The sequence below is a fragment of the Lissotriton vulgaris genome, chromosome 11 (genome assembly GCF_964263255.1).
Source record: "Lissotriton vulgaris chromosome 11, aLisVul1.2, whole genome shotgun sequence".
Lineage (NCBI taxonomy): Eukaryota > Metazoa > Chordata > Amphibia > Caudata > Salamandridae > Lissotriton > Lissotriton vulgaris.
Genome location: NC_141699.1, coordinates 166,427,721 through 166,443,815, shown reverse-complemented (window position 1 = coordinate 166,443,815; position 16,095 = coordinate 166,427,721). Strand labels below are relative to the sequence as shown.

Genomic DNA, 16,095 nt, shown 5'->3' with positions numbered 1-16,095 from the left:
GTGGTGAAAGCTTCAATTTAAACATTGAAATAAAAATTTCTTTTTTTTAAATTTAAAGTAGACTGAAGTGCAAGAAGGCGGTTGGAAGGAGTCCTCCTATGTACTTGTTATTAATGGACGAGCCTATCCTTTACAGGCGCAGAGTGAAGGAGAAAACAGTGAAAAAGGATTATGCCAATATAGAAGGGCTCATTTCTAGGTTATTCTAGGTTGTCATAAGAATCGGGTGCTCTTTTAACAGTTACAAAAAAACTTTAGATAGTAAATAGGATGTAATGCATTATAAAAACAAATCCAATAGGTCTGATTTATTCCAAGCTATTGGCACCACTTTAAATGTTTTTTTTTTTTGCAAAAACATTAAAAAAAGAATTTTAAAAAATGCAGTTAGACCGCTATATGTGTTCATGTATTCAGACGCATGAGCAGTTCTGGTCATACATTTGCAAAATACTATTAAAAGGCAGCCACCAGTGCCACAATCTTTAAATGGTCTTGACTGTCACTAAAGGTCACCAATGAACTTGCATTCATGGTGTAGGGAAAAGTGTACAGTACTTCAACCATCATTCAATATTAAAAGATATCAATATCTCATGTACAGCAAGATCTTGCGACATGCACATTTTTGCCTTTTATTTTCAGGGGTTGCATGAGTCGATTTACTAGTCCCAATCTGGAAAGATGTTAGCGAGACTTCGAAATATAAATAACTATTTTTAAAAACAAATTAGGGAGAGTTGCACAAAAATGGGATCAATATTAAATTGAGGAATTAACATCCATAATCCAAGACATTAACCCAGAATTCCATGCCAGAGCAGGTGACCCACATCATCTTTTCACTGAAATTAGTTTTATGGTAACTAGGCTTGAAGTTCCAATTTAGGATTGGGCACGACTATGTAGGTTTGGGGACCTTCTGCTAAGGGATACGCCAGTTTACGATATAGAGTTAGCCTTTGGCTATGGGTGAAAGCATGTTAAAGTGTTGTGTGGCTCACAAAAGGGAAGATGAAAAATAATGGAAGAACGAAGGAAGCACAGCTTTCATGGAATATAACAATAATTCTCAAATGTGCAAATGAAACCCCTCTTGTAAAATAAGTAGGCTTCTAGAACAATTAAATTCAGATAAGCAGTAGTATAACTGTATGGCACTTTTTAATTAAAAAAAAGTATGTGATAATATACAAAACATGTTAATATGAAAGATCACCTTATACATTCGCAGATGTTACAGAGAAGTTCAAATACAAATCACAATCATTAAAAAAAAAAGAAAGAAACAAAACATGACCTCCCTAGGATCCAGTCGATGATGGTTCTTCTAATACCAGCAAAACTATTGCAAGAACAGGGGAAGAGGGAACATAATGGAGCAGCCACAGGTTATCTCAGAATCTAGTAACAATCACGTTTTAAATACCAATTAAAATGGCGAGTCACTTTCCTTAGCTCCTCAGTCCATGCCTACAGGATCTTTCCACCTAACTAGTGAATACAGGAATCAAGGGAAGGAGATTAATCAGGCTAAAGACCATGCACAATAATATTGCTCTTACAAGTGGCCAAACATGCTCATTATCGGCACATTAACCACGTTCAGTATGGCTGGCTCAGACTCTTAGATGGCCTCTCTGATAAGGTCCTCTGTCGTGCCAGCCTCACTTGGGCGGACAATCATTTCACCAGTTTTGTCAAAATAGTTATTAAACTTCTCATCCCAGGAATAAATACAAAAACAAACAAGAGAAGTATACACTGCTTAAAGCTTAGCTGGCTGAGCCAATAATCGGTCCCGTTTACATCTATTACAAAACCCAGTTATGCACAGAAGATTTTCTAGCTCACACAGACAAAACTTGGTGGTCAGATGAGGATCGCCACCCTGTAGAACCACTCTTTATGCAAAAACTCAAAAGGGTGTTCATCTTGACCTCAGCTTTCTAGTAACATTGCAACTGTGTGTCTTTTTTTAGGTCTTTTGGAATGAATCCACTGTTTGGATCTCAACCACTCAGCTGTGATATATATATATATATATATATATATATATATATATATTCTCTGCATGCCACACTTCTCATACACACAGGCCAGTCTGGACCAGGTTTGGCGCCATCTCTTAGATTTGTCTATTCGAATATCATTCTGAGACCAGCATACTCCTCTAAACAATGGTTGTCTTGCTGCAAGGCACTCACCAGACACCTGCTTTGTCATCACCTCTCAGAGGAGTCTTCTTCCTCAAGCGCATCTCCATTATCTAGACATCCCTTTCTATCGCATTCCTATTCTGTAAGACAACAGAGTTCTACATCAGCAAAGAATGTTCTCCTCCAAATTGTATGACACAAACATATCACTCCCACTTTTAGTTTATGCTGCTGCTCTGTAAGTCATTACTCTTGCCAATTAGGGTGCTCCCTAAAAACAGATTACCCTACCTCCAGATGCAGCCCCCATGAATTTGTTTTGGTGTTATATACCGTGACCAATTTCAGCCGGTGGTTGGTAATGGAGGGCACCAGACTTATTTTTGGGGACTGATGCTTATATTTACACATCAGATATATCCAGAGTGCAAGAGAGAAAAACACACCGATAAGAAAGACAGAGGAAAAGGTAAACAGCAAACCATCACAAAGTGATAAAGCAGGACCCTGCGTGAGTGAGTCAAATGGGCAGTGGTGTCTGGTAGAGGATTAAACACTACCAGCCTTAGTGTGCAGCATGCTGAAAATTAATTCCACAGATTCTGAGCAGAGCTTTGGGCACCGGCACGCTTCCTTTCACAAATTAAACACAGGAAAGATATGTGGAGAGTGATATAAGAAGTGTTACACTACTCATAGTACTGGCCCGGCAGTCAGACAGACAATGGAATTCTGACTAGCATTCGGGTCGTCAACTACATGGAGTAACAAAACTCTTTTTGTGCTGCTGTCTTTTTCTTATTAGTATTCAGTATCGCCACATTTCTCACTAAGGTACTGTGCCGCCACTACCCTATACCAATGTAGCACCAAATGTATTCATGCACCCTCGTTTCTGATTTTTGTCCAGGATGTATAAAAATAGCAGTTAGCAACATCACAAAATAAAATGATGGCTGGAGTGTTGAAACTTTTCAAATGCTCACCCCCAGTCACAGATCTGGGATGAATCCATTGTGATTTTGCTCGCCACGTCACCACAGTTTAGACCCAGCCATATGCAAATCAGCCTTGAGTGTATCACCCATGGAACAGTCCAGCCTGAACTGCCAGGCCAGGTCGTCCCTGGACTGAAAACAAGCAACATGGGACCGATTTCGGGGTATCACCCCTCATCAGCCAGGCTAGCTTGAATCCAGTGCTGCAGCGAGGTGAATACGTGACAATGTTCAGGATTCTGTCCATCATCTTTTTGTGTTGCAATTTCACCCTAAATGGGAAGAGTATGCCCAGATATGGGTCGCATGCTTACTATGCCACTGGTTTCAAGCAAGCCTGGCTGATGAGGAGTGTTACCCCGAAGCCAGTCCCAAGATGCTTGTTTCCGATCCAGTGAAGACCTGGTTTGGCAGTTTGGATTAGACTGATCCCATGAGGGACAGAGTCAAGACTGATTTGCATATGACTGCGGTGGCAAAGTGAGCTAAATAACAATGATGGATCCAACCCAGATCTGTGACTGGGGTGAACCACACCCATCATCTATTTGTGTCTGCTTTGTTCGCCCCAAGTTGGCAGGGTTTGCCCCGGCATGCGGCCCTTGCTCACTTTGCCACTGGATTCAAGATAATCCGGCTGATAAGTGGGTTATCCCAAAACCGGTCCCAGGATGCTTGTTTCCGGTCCAGGAAAGACCTGGCTTGGCAGTTCAGGCTGGACTGTTCCCATAAGGGACATGGTGAAGACTGATTTGCATATGGCTGGGTCTGAACTGGGGTGGCAAAGTGAGCAGTAAAGTGAGCTAAAGAAAGATGATGGATTCAACCCAGATCTGTGACTGTGGGTAAGTGTCTGAAAAGTTTCAGCGCTCTGTTCATCATCTCTTTATGTTTGCCAGGTTGGACTGTTCCCACGGGGAGCACGGTTAAGGCTGATTTGCATATGACTGGGTCCAAACTGGGGCGGAGTGAAAGCAAAAAAAACAATGGCTTTAACCTATATATGTGACTGGGGGTGAATGTTTGACAATGTTAAGCATTCCATCCATCATCTTTTTGAGTTGTAAAAATAGCAGTTACGCATCTAAGACTATTTTTTTAATGTACTGCATCAACCCTTCTTAGGCAATCAGAGCATATTGAGAATTTAGTAGAATAATTAGTCTTAGACTCTTGACCAGGATCACGCTGATTACACCTATGAATTCAACAGTATTTTAGTTATCCCATAGAAACTATTGTTTGTTTAATAAAATGTTCCCATGGTCCTATGGTAACAAGATGGCCCCTTGCATTCCCATTGGTGCTAAATCTGGGCATAGCACCTCAACACTAGTGTGTCTGACAAAGGCCCAGGATGGCCGGCTCCATGCCAGGTACACAGGATATACACATTAGATACACCTTGCCACAGACCTTATCACGTACGAAACAAACTGAGATCTCCATATTCCTGCAGTGCCTCACACATTTACTGCAGCCTCCCTTCAATTACAATGGTCTCCACCCCATCTCACGTCAGTTCTCAATGTGCCTGCGCGGAGTTTCACCATCTACCATCATCTAACATTGCTCTGCTCACCGTTCAACCAGATTCTATGAGCAAGTTAGGTTCTCTGACAATACAGTGCAGAGCACCCATCATCACCGCATGTTTCAGCTATAGTGGCTAAAGTATGTAAGTTCGGGAGGCATTCGTTGCTGCCAAATGTTAGGTCTCTGCATTAGCAAAGCATGCATGCCTCATATCTTCTGGCAAAATTGTACAGGGTTTGGAGATTATGACAGCTCCTTCACTAGCAACACATTCGCATTTCTTTTAATTTTCACCCCAGAGGCCATAAATCCCTGAATAAAGACGCAATTAGAACACCAAACTATAAATGTTTAAAAAACAAAACACTGAAGGACTCTTGAAAAAGTAGACTATTATTAGTTGTACAGCCCCTGCCCTGCTTCAAGTAGCTTCTTTCTACAAGTGGCACATGAAGATCACCCGCCGGCTCAGCACATAACAAACACAACCACACAACATTTATGATTGATTGAAATTCAAAGCCATCGGAAAAGGACACCAATGTTAAGAAAGCTCTGTTGTGGCAAGCTAATGATAGAGGGCTGTTTATGTTTATAACAAAACTGAATTGTTATTGCCACATTTTCCAAATAGCCATTGTTGTATTGCTTGAGTAATAATTAGCCAGAGATGATGAAATAGAACACAGTTTTTTTGGTTGGGTCTTCAAACACATTTGAGGTAAGGCATACAAAGACCTAAGGAGTCTACGGAGTAGTCTATGGAGTAGTAAGATGCCAAAGTAATAAAAAAAAAAAAAAAAAAAAAAAAGAGCCATTTCCTACAGCAGAAACGTTCTTAGGCGTACTGGAAGATTGCGCTGCTGACATTTTGTGACAGGAGAATGCCAAATGAAGTGACAGCGTTCTCTATATTATGCAGAAAGAAAATACAATTTAGTAGCATAATTCAACAGATTTTGAAGCAGGATCACTTCACTATTTGCCTTTATTCACACAAGTTAACACTGTATGACCAAAGGTTTCACATTATTAATATCAGTTTAACACCTAAATGCAGCAATCAGCACCTGACACTCTGCAACTAAAGGCCTGCTACTGTGCCGTAACACGTGCAGTCTTTTTTTTTTTCGGTAACTTTTGATCCATTGAAGCTAGAGGGTTTTTCTAAAATTTGCTATTTATGCACCTGATGGATTATGTGGCAATCCATAATTGCACTGAAAATGCTGTAGCCACAGATTTGCATAATTCAAGTCACCTTGTATTAGTTCAAATAAAACTATAGTAAAAATAAGTAACCTAAAATACAAACACAACGATTGCTAGAGATGCTGAGAAAAATAGTCTAAACGATGAAAACCACAAAACGCGTTGAGGCCCACACAAAACTCCAAATATTGATTTTTGTGCAGTCGCATACGCACGAACATTACGTTGCAGAACCACTTCTGGGTGTGTTGTGAACCTCTTTTCCAATTTGATAGTGCGATCCCGCTTCCTCTCCCATCCGCCATGTTGGGTGTCTGAACTTGTTTGGGGTTACGCTGCAACACCTGGAACTGCCGCTGAAAAGGCGGAAATGGGGTATTACCACCCGCCATCTTTTTTCCCCATTCACCTGCGCAGAACAGACTGCGTGCGGGTCGGCTCTGTGATCAACCTATTAACTCAGCCCACTCCCCGCGGAGATCAACAGTTCCATTGGGATCCACCGCCAGCCAATGGTGGCGCCTGTTTACCTCCAGCGTAGAGGAAGAGCACACGGCATGAACAGGCCGTGCGTGGAGCTAGGAGTGGCAGGAAGAGTGGGGCCTGGCTTCAAGCGTGAACGGGCAAATCAGCTTGCTGGTGTGCGGCAGCACGGGGCTGAGCGAGGCGCGGACAGTGGGAAGAGAGGGCGCTCGGAGAGCGTGTGAGAGAGAAAGCAGCGCGTGGGCAGGAGCCAGAGAGCGGCCCGCGGGCAGGGACAGCTCGCGCCGGCAACAGCAGATCAGTGGGCAGGGAGTGAGCTACACAGAGCCTGGCACTGCAGAAGGCACCGCACTGAGTCCTTTATACGCTTTATGCAGAACCAGGGGCATTCAGTGTGTGGCGGCGGGGGGGGGGGGGTCTCTGTATGTGTGCGTGCATGCGCGCTCGTGTGTGTGTCTCTCCGTGTGTGTGCTCGTGTGTGTGTGTGCATGCGTGTGCGAAAGCAGGGGGAGGTGTGGCTGTGTGTGTTGGAGCTTCCCAGGAGACAGGAGATGTGCACGCGCGGTGACTATAGGTCTCTGGCGAGACAGCGCTTCGTGCTGTAATCGCCACGAGACCTAAAAAGGGCCACATCAACTGCCACAGGTATGTGGAGATTGCACCACACAGAGACAACTGAAGCACGTACTGAAGAGAGGTAAAAGGTGGCTACCAGACCGCTAGTAAAGTGTGTTGGTGGCAATGCAAAAAAAAAAAAAAAACTGACTGCTCAGATGACTGGTGAAATCGAATTTGGAAATCTCCATAGAAACGAGGTCGACTTGGGGCTTCGAAGGCTGACAACTGTTGGATGGCTATAGGTTTTCTAAAGTAAGAAACATACATCACTGTAAGACATTACACTAATCAGCAGGGTACTCACATTTTTAATTTCAAAATGGCGACCTCCCCTCTCCCTTCTTTATATTATCCAATGGATCAATTCTCGTGATTTGAAAATTGACAGAGGAGATGCAGACTGTGGTGCTTATTTTACAAATGCAAGTTCTTATTAGTCAGTAACCACAATCCCCAGAAATCGAGATTTAACAGTTTTTGATGGCCTTCAAAGATATAAAATGGAGAATCAGCATTGATCTCTTTTCTCACCATGATACCTTGGGATTAATACCGGTAAAAGACCGTGTGGTGGCTCCTATAACTTGTATTTCTGGTATGTTCCTTCCGTCTTTCATTGAGAACTGTCCCTAAGTTATTCAAATTTGTGCGCGTATCCAGATAGCACTCATCAGCACAGACTTAAACTCAATCAGGAGAGCCGAGCTCTTGTGGTGTTCACTCATGGTTTTAGTCAATGGCTATAATCAGAGAATATTATAAACTACGGCTTAGAACTATATTGTAAAGTTAAGTAGCACTCAAGACGTGAGAAACAGTTGCTTTTATTGCAGGAAACACAGGTGACAGCAAACCAACACTTGGCAGGTATTACTGCTGCGCCTTAAGCCCCAAACCGTCTCCCAACTCCCCGTTCAAACCATGCATTCCACTTATGAGTGACCACAAGACCTTCAGGCGTCCCCGAGCTCCGTGGGCACGAGCTCATCATAACAAACTGCTTGTACATCTAGTCAATACAGAAACACTCACTTAAAGTTCCCTAATCCTGTCCACATAAATTTAGCAGAAATGAAAAAGCAGGCAAGCTTGTTCTGCAGATTGCAGTCTCCTAAATAATTAATAACCTATCATGAGTTAAAAAACTCATTAATGAGAACCCAGCCTCTGATCACTGCATGGCCTATAAAAGGAGTACGGCTTAGTAGGTAAATGGAGTCGTGTAATTTGCAGGTCTCTATTGTAGGAGCTAGAGCTATATAAAAGTGAATTGGAGCCTTTACTATTAGCAATATTTTTACTAGGGGCGCAGTTACTATTGTTTATTATTTGTAAATATCGAAAGTGCAACTGCTACTCGAGTACTGGGTGACTTGCATGGAGAAATCTGGGCAAAGACCTGATGAAGAAATGCTAACTCAGAGCAAAGTGTTAAGCAGATGAAGATTACATGGTTTTAGGCGGGTTTTTTCTCGGAAGCAGAGGTGGGTCTACAGGTCTCAGGGACAATGGGTATACTGTTTTTATGCGTTACTGTTACGTCTCATTTAGATCTAGAAGTATCTCACTGCTTGAGAATCGAAATGGTGTCGATAGATACGCGTGGGTCCTAGGTCCCACTGTCTGCTTCAGTGGTTTAAGGAATATGGGGTGGGTGAAAACTTACAGAACAAATCAAAGGGGCGTGTGAAAACGTACAAAACAATCAGAAAGGCAGCGGTTGATTTTTACAGCTGAAGGAGAAATACTAAACAACTAAGATAAAAAATTGATATGAAAATATACGTATTACCTGCATTTCCTAATAACTTCTCAACGGAGTTCAGTACAAAGCATCTCACAACAGCCGCAGTGTGGATTTTAACGGGGGACATGCCTCAAACGATGCTTTATTCTCCAAGCATAAGACTGTCCGCAAACACTTCTAATTTTTTTTAAAAAGTACCAGAAGTCCAGTGTCTAAAATTCAGGGGACAAAATGACTAAATGGGTCCTTCTGGCTAATATAAATAACCACTGTTAATGTGAGTCTGAAGTAGTGGGCACGTTTCTGACTTGGGGGAGGCGCTCGGTACTTGACAGCTCGGGCAATGGATGAACGCCACACGGAGGCCGGCGCGACGGCTGCAGCGTGCTCCCCGGGCCCCCCTCTGGCTGCCTGTATCAGGGCTGTCAGCCCTCCCATGACTCAGCAGCCCTAGACACGGCTCTGCTTCCTACCACGGCCGCTCAGGCCTACCGGAGGGATTTCATCAGCAGCTGCCACTACGAACTCCACGGTGTGTGGGCATAGGCTCGTGCCCAGACGCGCTCCTGTAGCTACGGAAGCCGAACTTTGTGCCACCAAAGACCAGACTACGTCATATCCGGCACACGACACGAGGAGTCCCATAGACAGCTCTGTGTGCTCTAGGCTGATGGGAGAACCTCTTGAGTGGGGGGTCACAGGGTGTACAAATGTAACTGAACAAGACATCATCGAAATCTAAAGTGCTGCGTTTTTGTAAGTGCCGTGGAGCCAGGAGGTATTCGGACCTTCAGTCAGATCATACAAACATTTGGGAAAGGAGAAGAGACATATTTCATAATGCGGGTAAATAAACTGCCCGCTGACTTGCAATGAAGTGAAATCTTTTCAAAGAGAAAGAAATCCGAAGTTAGGTTATTTTATGTGTAAAAACATGGTGCCTCCCGCCTAAATTTTAAGTGTTTACATACATGATAGACCAACACCTACGTTTAAGTTTTTAGCCCTCAAAGGGTTCTTACTTAAATCAAAAGATGAAAGAAATAAGTTAAAACATGTAGTTTACATATTTATAAATAATAATCAGTTTAAACAGGCACTATGGTTCGGTGACTTTAAGGCTTGCGGCGAAAATATGGTGAATGATTCACAAGTCTGAATTCGCCCGTCGACGCAGCCAACCAAGCGATGACAGCACTATGTATTCATGACATAAACCAAACAATACTACAATAACAGGTTGGTGAAACTTAATACAGTGAGGGGACAATTGGTGTCTAGCCACTTCTAGACAATGCCCCACTTTTGGCTCAGTTACATCTCTGGGCACAGTCGGTAGCATGCCTGACATGTGTTCAACTATGTCGAAATCCTTCCGGTCTTTGGGTGACTTGGCTCGTCAAAAATTCTTACAATTTTCCTACATGCATATTCATGTTCGCTTTCAGTAAGTGGATAGCCGGACAGCAATTGTTCCACTTACATTGTCCCAAATAGGCTGCCATGTTAAACCCAGTACAAAAGAAACATAATTAACTTTACCCAAACCTCATACAACTATAATTATTAACCAATTTTGCTTTGTTAATTTATACCTGTGCCTGAAGGCCTTTTGCTCAATCTGGCTCTTGCTGCTGGTTAATGAATAGGGAACGCATAGTGGCACTTCTTAGCCTATACTTAATATAATGTCTAGTTTGTGTATTATGTTTGGCTAAAGCAAAACAGTACGGTCTGAAAGTCAACCTCATGCTAATGTGCAGTTGACAGCTGCGAAATCCCACTGATCCTCCGATTGTGTATTCTACCCATTGGATCGTAAGGATAGCACAAATACTTACACTCAACAGCTCACTTTTATAATGCAAATAGCTCAAGAAGAGAAATTTTTCGGACCTTATGCCAACCTTGGTGCTGGGCGCAATTCTGGCGGTCATTACATAGCAAATGCAAGGAGCCTTAAAGTGAGAAATTGTACTTTTGTATATGTCCAACAATCTGTGGCCTAACCAACTAAAACACAATTACAGTCACTATTGGTCACTCTGTAACGTAACATCTATTTTAAAGATTCATATATAATATATACTTTACAGAGTTGGCGATAGCAACTCTTTAGTAATAGTTATATTGCTCTTTTCATTGAAAAGGCCCATTCTTATTTGATAATAGCTTTGGTGCCATTTGACAATCTGTACAAAATGATTTCGAACAGATCAAAGTGAAAAGGGTAGCGGGCAGAAAGAAGATTTACATCAAACCTGGTATAAATATAGAACTTTACTCACAGTAGGCCCCTTTTTGTGGTCAGGTGTAAATCAGTGGAGTCATTTTTATGGACTGGCTTGACAGCGTAGCTGCCGCCATATCATTGTGTTAGGATCACAGAGAGGGGCTTTGGCTCCACCCACATTTGAGAGCCAGGAGAACATATTTTGATTGGGCAGATGTGTGCTTCCACAAAAAAGTGCTTGCTCTCCATACAGCTGTGATCATTTTGTTTATTTATCCAGTTTCCTGAGCTTGAACTTTTAGGGGCACACACATACCACTGCAACGCTATTAAAGTGTCTTAGATAACTAGATGATTATGGTGTTTTTGCTTTGGCAGCTGCACAGATGGAGGACAGTCATCAACGTACAAGGATTTTTAGGTCTGGCTTGAGAGATATTTGGGTTGCAAAATTGTGCTGACTGGGCTTCGAAGATTTAGTAAAAATAGCTTAACTGGAAGAATCAAAAACAGCTTGAGACCACCGGTTCGAGAACAGACTTTGCATTCCCAAGACTAATCAGATCGAATTAAACAGCTATTCATCCAGTCATGCGTGTGTTTCAAAAACGTCCGTGATCTGAATGGCTGTTGAAGATAGAAAACTTTGCTCTTGCCACTATCACCAAATGGTTTAGGCCATCCTAAGACCAGAGCAAAAGGCCATGAGCATCAAACTCACACTGTACAAAAACCGGACGCAAGACAACGACTGGTCGCTCACTAGTTCATACAACAGGAGATTATGCACAGCAGGCCCAACGTCCAACGGGGAGTATATGCAAGACATGGCATAGTGCAGTAGTCTGTGGGGCTACATGAAATGAGTGGAGGGAGTTGCATGAAGTGGTTTTGTTATGTATCATTTTAGGACCCTATTGTAAGTTTCCCGATTCATGCCCTTATATAGGTATAAATCACCATATCCTTATATAGGCATAGAAATCCTAACCATATTCGGCATAGCTCATGCAGTCCAAATACGGCAGGGCTACTTCCACTAGTTCCGAAAATCCACAACGATTTCTTGGAAAGACCCGCCTCAGGCAGTCAGGGACTTCCCCTTGCTTGAGTATTGATTTATCCAAGAACTCATGGAGTTTTCAAAGAACTGAGACTCTTTGATGACGTTATTATGTCCAACTATAAGTCAAAGTCGGCAACTTCAAGGTATAAATATGCCCACACTCACCCAAGCAAACACACAGTGGTTTGGAGCAGTTCGACTATCTACTTGTCTACTTGCCCGACGCGCCTTGCTACAGCAATTGTCGAAGGAAGCCGTCCCTCCAGCAGACGCACTGCGAGAGACGCTGTCTTTTCTCCTGCCGAGAAATCCAGCTCCAGTGTTTCCAAGCTACCCTTGCGGTTTGTGTTGGGAAATAGAGTCCCGAGACCAGCCTTCTCCATTCTAAACTAAGGTACGGACCTGATTAGACCCTTAGAGAAATCTTGGGCAGATTCTTGGCAAAAGAATACTACATTTATGCTACACCTCACTTACTTCCTCCCTTGTACTAAGGTTAGGTTAGGTTAGGTTAGGTTAGGTTAGGTACGCTGGAGTAGGCGCATTTTAGAAGCACCAGTGGAGTACTTTTAGCCTCTTATTTATGTATGTATTTATATATGGTTTAAGGAACCATACAATGCTCTTACAGTATTTTTTTAATCTACTATTTATACTGTACGCATTATGTTTTACAAAGAGTTTTACTATTGTAGCAGTTCATTTCTTATGCTTGAGAAAGAAGACTGTTCAATAAAAATTTTTATTGAAAAACGCCAGTCTTTCTACTTTCTCTGCACTTCTAGTGAATGGAAGCATGCACGATTGACTAGGTGAAATATCTATCTATTGTTTCCACGACTCTGAAGATATGTTTTATCTTGGGGAAACAAAGTTGTCATGTTTATGCGGTTGTCAGAGACTAATCCCTTCTTGTTCATTCGAGAATGTTTCTAGTGACCTCTGAGCTAGCTGGCACACACAATTAAGTATTGTATATTCGATAGAGACCTAGTCGACCTCAGTCCTACATATAATCTATTGGATATACTATTCCAATGCGCAGAGCCTATTGGGAATATAGGAACTACACTACAGTTTGTTTTACTTAGAAGAAATATTGAATACAAAAAAGTAGAAATTGCTCTAAAAACGTCCGTTGGAAAGACGTTATGGTTACAATACAAAACCTAAAAAGCAATGGCATTACAGCATTTTTAGGCAATACAACCAAAACTCCACCTCTACAAGAATACCTAAATATGCGGCAACAACTAATGAATAAACTCCAAAGATTACAAAATTTGGCCGCACACTCGCTGTTAGGATTCCTAAATTTCAATCCACCTCTCAAGCCATTCAAAAACGACACTGGGTACTAATCAGGCAAAGAATCAGTTGCAAGGCCTTGTGCATTGTTTATAAAGCACTGCACAATATGGGCCCAGACTATTTGAGACAGAGCTTCAAACAGTACTTTCCAAGTAGGATGCTGCTTTCCTCTGGTGCTAAAAATGCCACAGTCCCCAGGTTCAAACGCTCCCAATGGAGAGAGTGAGAAGTTTTGTTATTTGCATAGCTTAGAAGTGGAATACCTTAACTCTGCATATCAAATCTATGGCCAGCCTGCTATCCTTCAGGGAAGCATACAAAACTTGACAATTTGGAAATCTGTAAGCTCCCCTTCAACCTGTTTAAGTAGCGTTAGCGCTAAGACACCTTCAGGATTTGCGTGCTTTAGATGTATTTATAACATAACCTCGTTTGCCATTTAAGACATCAAACGTCACAGATAACATCTAGAATTACATTAGTTACATCAATGAACCTGGTACAAAATAACTGAAGTGCAGGACCAACCTGAAGGCCAAATACTCCACCCACAACACCTTGGACTTGTCCAAAGTTCATGTCTATTTACCTCACCCCCTAGGGATGGCCCAAAGGGGACAGAAGCACAGACAGGCTTGGCGGTCCTCCATAAATATAATAGTCACAGACAATTCTATGTCAGGACCGGAGGCTTCAGATTATGCTTTTCTCTCTCCGCAGTTTATTCAAAAGTCACCGCATAGCAGCCAGAAAAGCAATAAACATGAAAAATATATCACATAATACCCAACATCAGGTTAATAGGATCAACAGAAAAAATCAGAACATTTTCAGGGAACTCCATATCCCATCATTCCATGTACATAGTCCTTCTACAGTGTCCATAATCCTTAAGGTAGTCCGTCCATCTTGTGGTCTCTTCCTTCTTTCTTCGCTGCTTCGCAGCCAGTGAAGTGCTTTTTCCTATGCTCTCCCTCGTTATTGCAATGTGGGGGTGTTTTGGGTTTTAGGCACGGTATATATTTGTAGTTGGGCTTTGGGGCTCTTGATTGATATATTTGTGCACGTTTATCTTTCAGAGCCCTGGTATTTCGTCGCGGGGACGCTTCGCCCCTGACGCGACTGTCCCCGAGAGTTGCCGTGTTACCTCCTCGCCGCTAGAGGGAGGCGTCGGGCCCCTTTCCTCCTCGGTGTGGTTTCCCAGTCAGACGGGAGCCACACCGAGAAGGAGAGCCACGCCGGAGCCTTACTCTGCCGCCTCACCTTGACGCCCTGTTGGGTTGTATTGCTCCAATTTGGTCTACGCCCTTAACGGGTCTGTACTTGGCGGATTACCTCGTTTGATGCCTTCGGGCTGTGATTTTTTTCAGCACGTCGGGCGGTTGGCCCGTTTGCCAGCGTTTACTCTTAGTTAGTGCGCAGGGAGGTGGCCTTGACCCGGTCTCTGCTGAGAAGGTTGGCGCGCTGGGTGGAGTGCTGCCACTAGACGCCCTGGTTTACCAGTGACAAAAGCCTTTGCTAACCTCCGGTTGGCCCATATCCCTGGTCCCTAGTGCCAGTTGGAACTTTCCGCCTTTTCTGCGACATAGCAAGTAGGCAGTATGGCGGAAGGGTATTACGTTGAGGAGGAGGAAACCCACGAGTATTTGGGGGATGATGAATTTTATGACGCAGTGGATCAGTCTATCTACAGGTGTGTGCAGGAGATAGTGGGGCCCATGGAGGATCGCCTCTCGGCCGTATTGCGGAAGAGTGCGCGAAACTGGCTCCCGCACCAGGGGGTGCCCCTCCGGGTTCCCAGTCCCCTGGGGAGGGTCACCCGCCAGCACCCAAGAAGGCCTGTAGGGACGGTTGCTCGGGGGGGTGAGCCGGGTGTGGATAAGAACGCCTTAGGGATGAGTTTCTGGCTAAGGCAACAGATCCTGCCCCGGCATCGCTCCCGACCCCGGGCCCTTCGGTGCATACGGGGACAGCCCCTTCCTCTCCGGGAGGGCTCTCCACTGCGGACACCGCCGACTAGGAGGACTCAGTGCGGTTTTGGCGCCCTTCCGGTACTCCGGCTGAGTTGCCTCAGGAATGCTGGACCCGGACGATATCATCCATCCGAGGTCGGCTGCCTGGACGCCGGTCGACAAGGTCGCGAGGTTCGTGGCGAGGCGCCTCAGCAAGCCTCTAGAGAAGGAGGCACGTAGTTGCCTGAGGGGAGAATGTCCGCGTCCGACTCTCAAAGGGAAGGTGGCCATGACTCCCGAACTAGACGGAAAGATGGCCACCTTTATGGCCAAGTTCGTGAAGGTCCCCCGCAAGGGCATCGACCGCTCCTAGCGGTCATGCCAGGATAAGCTTTTGGATAACATAGGCCCCCTGACGAAGATCTTGGATATGGCAGAGGAGGCCAAGGCGTCGGGCTCTACAATAGCCCCTGACGTGTTGTCTAATTGGGCGCAGAGGGCCATCATTTTCTTAGGCAACGCCAACTGCGTGCTCTCCACTGAACGCCGGCGCTCGCTACTCATCAAACTTGATCCCAAGTTAGGGGATCTGGCCTCTTCAGAGGCGGGAGCGATGGTGCAAGGTGGCCTGTTTGGCGACCCGTTTATAAAAGAACTGGGGAAGTTTGTTTCCACCTTTTCCTCCCTGGACAAAGCCCAGTCCACCATCAAAATACTGTTCCAACAGCGTTTTTCTAGGGGGGCCGGTCGTGGTAGGGGCCTCACGACCGGCCGTGGCGG

At 44.1% G+C, this 16,095-nt stretch overlaps 1 protein-coding gene across 3 annotated transcripts in view; it reads right to left on the bottom strand.

Moving 5' to 3' along the window:
• Positions 1 to 16,095, bottom strand: part of SH2B3 (SH2B adaptor protein 3) — a 657,750-nt gene that overhangs the window by 558,637 nt on the left and 83,018 nt on the right. The window contains exon 2 of one of the 3 annotated variants that reach the window (XM_086943033.1): positions 2,208 to 2,299. The exons of the other annotated variants lie outside the window; for them this stretch is intronic. The gene's annotated coding sequence lies outside the window, so the exon portion shown is untranslated. The remainder of the gene's footprint in view (positions 1 to 2,207; positions 2,300 to 16,095) is intronic. 3 annotated transcript variants of the gene reach the window in all.